The following is a 2934-nucleotide window of genomic DNA, read 5'->3' as shown; positions in this document are numbered from 1 at the left end:
CTAGAGCCAGCGGGCACCATTGCCATCCATGTGTGTGTGAGTGTGTGTGTTTCCTTTTCTTCTTTTGTGTCTTTTTTTTCCTGTTTTTCTTTTTTATTTTCCTTTTTGTGGTTTTTTCTTTTATTGGCAGGTACCATCTTATACTCCCCCTTTGCTTTACTCCAGCCAGTGGGTGTCATCTTCACACTTTTCTTCTGCCACATGCCAGGGCTTCAGTATCTCCCAGAGAGGAGCTTCCTCACACATCTGATGCCCCAGTTTTTACATCTGGTGACACACTTTTTGAAGCTTCAACCCAGGGGACACCCCTTGATCACCAAGATATGGAGGCCTGGGGGTTTGCATTCCTGGGTCCACGGGACTGTAACAATCAGAAAGACAGTTATTGGCAGATTACCTCTCCTAGGGCACTGTTTAGGTAGCAGATTGAAACATATCCCTCGTCTTTCTGAGAAAGAGGTATATTTGCTTGACTAGGGGCTTTGACCTGAGGGACAGGCTTCTGGTTTGGCTCACTTAGAAGGGCCTGTAGAAGTGTTCTCAGGGAATGGGGAACAGTGGATGCAATCTTTGTTCTCTCCCTCTGCCTTGCTCTAGCTCATTGGTATCTTAAAGAAAAGAGTTATACACTTCTCTGGTGCTGATATTTGTCAGTGCTGCCAGGGGACACTTCTAGATCATCTGGCTCTGGTGGCCAGCAGGGCTTATATTTGCAATCCCAGATAACTATATATATTTGCATTCTCTAAAAGCTACTGCCAGAGGGTCTGGCTTCCAATCAGCCTGAATCTAGGTGCTAAATGAGATCCCCTCCCCTTTGGGGACAATGACTGGTCTTGGCATACCCTCAACTACTGGGAGCTATTTAAAACAAAATAGGCTGCTTGGACAATGACCAAGATTTGAGAGACAACTACCAACAGCTAGGGCAGGGTTGAATGATAAGGTTCTTTTCCTACACAATGCCAACACTTAAAGATTAGGAGAGATGGCAATGTCATCTTAGGCATAGAAACTAACAGAGTCAAGCAAAATGAAGAAACAGAGGAATATGCTCCAAACAAAAGAACAAGATAAGATCCCAGAAAATAAGTATTAGTGAAATAGAGATAAGTAATTTACCTGATAAAGAGTTCAAAGTAATGATCATGAAGATACTCAGCAAACTCAGGAGAAGAGTGGATAAACACAGTGAGAATTTTAACAGAGAGATGGAAAATATAAGAAATTTCCAAGCAGCTTTCCAAGCTGCTCAGGGAAGGGTCCATACGGTGTTGTTTTGCAAAGGGAAACTTTCACAAAGTCCAGAGTCCTTGATGTCCTGCCAATGAAGGAGGAGGATGTCCTCAAATTCCTTGCAGCAGGAACCCACTTAGGTGGCACCAACCTTGACTTTCAAATGGAACAGTACATCTACAAAAGAAAAAGTGATGGTATCTACACCGTAAATCTGAAGAGAACCTGGGAGGACCTTTTGCTGGCAGCTCGGGTCATCGTTGCCATTGAAAACCCAGCTGATGTCAGTGTCATATCGTCCAGGAATACTGGCCAGCGAGCTGTGCGGAAATTTGCTGCTGCTACCGGAGCCACTCCTATTGCTGGCCGCTTCACTCCTGGAACCTTCACTTACCAGGTCCAGGCAGCCTTCTGGGAGCTGAGACTTCTGGTGGTTACTGATCCCAGGGCTGACCACCAGCCTCTTACAGGGGCGTCCTATGTTAACCTGCCTACCATTTCTCTGTGTAACACAGACTCTCCTCTGTGCTATGTGGACATTGCCATCCCTTGCAACAACAAGGGAGCTCACTCAGTGGGTCTGATGTGGTGGATGCTGGCCAGGGAAGTCTTTGCATGCGTGGCACCATTTCCCGTGAACACCCATGGGAGGTCATGACTGATCTCTACTTCTACAGAGATCCTGAAGAGATTGAAAAGGAAGAGCAGGACGCTGCTGAAAAGGCTGTGACCAAGGAGGAACTTCAGGGTGAATGGACGGCTGCTACTCAGCCTGAAGTCACACACTGGTCTGAAGGCCTGCAGGTGTCCTCGGTACATATTCAGCAATTCCCTACTGAAGACTGGAGCGCCCAGCCGGCCACTGAAGACTGGTCTGCAGCTCCCACTGCTCAGGCCACTGAATGGGTAGGAACAACGACTGAGTGGTCTTAAGCTGCTCTTCCACAAAGGCAAACAAAATGGAAATAGAAATGGAAAAGGTTGATGGAAAATAAACAGTTTGTAAAAGTCAAAAACAAAAAAAAGAAATTTCCAAGCAAACTGAACAATACAATACAATAATACAGTAATCGAATTAAAAATATACTAAAGGGGTTCAAGAGCAGACAGGATGAAGAAAATAAAAGGGATCAGTGACATCATCCAATCAGAAGAGCAAAAAGCAAAAAGAATGAATAAAAGTTAAGATAACTTAGGGGACTTAATGGGATAATCTCAAGCACAATAAAAGTCACATTATAGAAGTCCCAAAAGGAAAAGAGAGAGAGAAAGAGACAGAAATTGTTTGAAGAAATGTTGGCTGAAATTTCCCTAACCAGGGGAAAGAAATAGACATCCAGATCCAGGAATTCTGGAGAGTTCCAAAAAAGGTGAACCCAAAGAGAAACACACCAAGTTACATTATACTTCAATGTCAAAAGTTAAAGACAAAGAGAGAATCTTACAAGAAGCAAGAGAAAAACAATTTGTTATGTACAAGGAAACCATCATAAGACTGTTAGCAGACTTTTAGCAGAAACTTTGCAGGCCAGAAGAAAGTGACACTGTATATTCAAAGTGCTGAAAGAAAAAATTTCCAACCAAGGGTACTTTATCCAGCAAAGTTATCATTCAGAATTGAGGAAAAGATAAGAGTTTCCCAGAAAAACAAAAGCTAAAGGAGTTATCACCAATAAACTGTTCTTAAAGGGACTTCTT

General features: G+C 43.4%; 1 pseudogene; it reads left to right on the top strand.

Moving 5' to 3' along the window:
* Window positions 1-988: 988 nt before the first annotated feature.
* LOC102729877 (small ribosomal subunit protein uS2 pseudogene) lies at window positions 989-2277 on the top strand (annotated as a pseudogene).
* The last annotated feature ends 657 nt before the right edge of the window (window positions 2278-2934 follow it).

Source organism: Leptonychotes weddellii, chromosome 8, assembly GCF_054177405.1.
Source record: "Leptonychotes weddellii isolate Sample4059 chromosome 8, ASM5417740v2, whole genome shotgun sequence".
In the NCBI taxonomy this organism is placed as follows: domain Eukaryota; kingdom Metazoa; phylum Chordata; class Mammalia; order Carnivora; family Phocidae; genus Leptonychotes; species Leptonychotes weddellii.
Note: the sequence above shows the minus strand (reverse complement) of the source record. Positions and strands in the feature narration are given on the sequence as shown.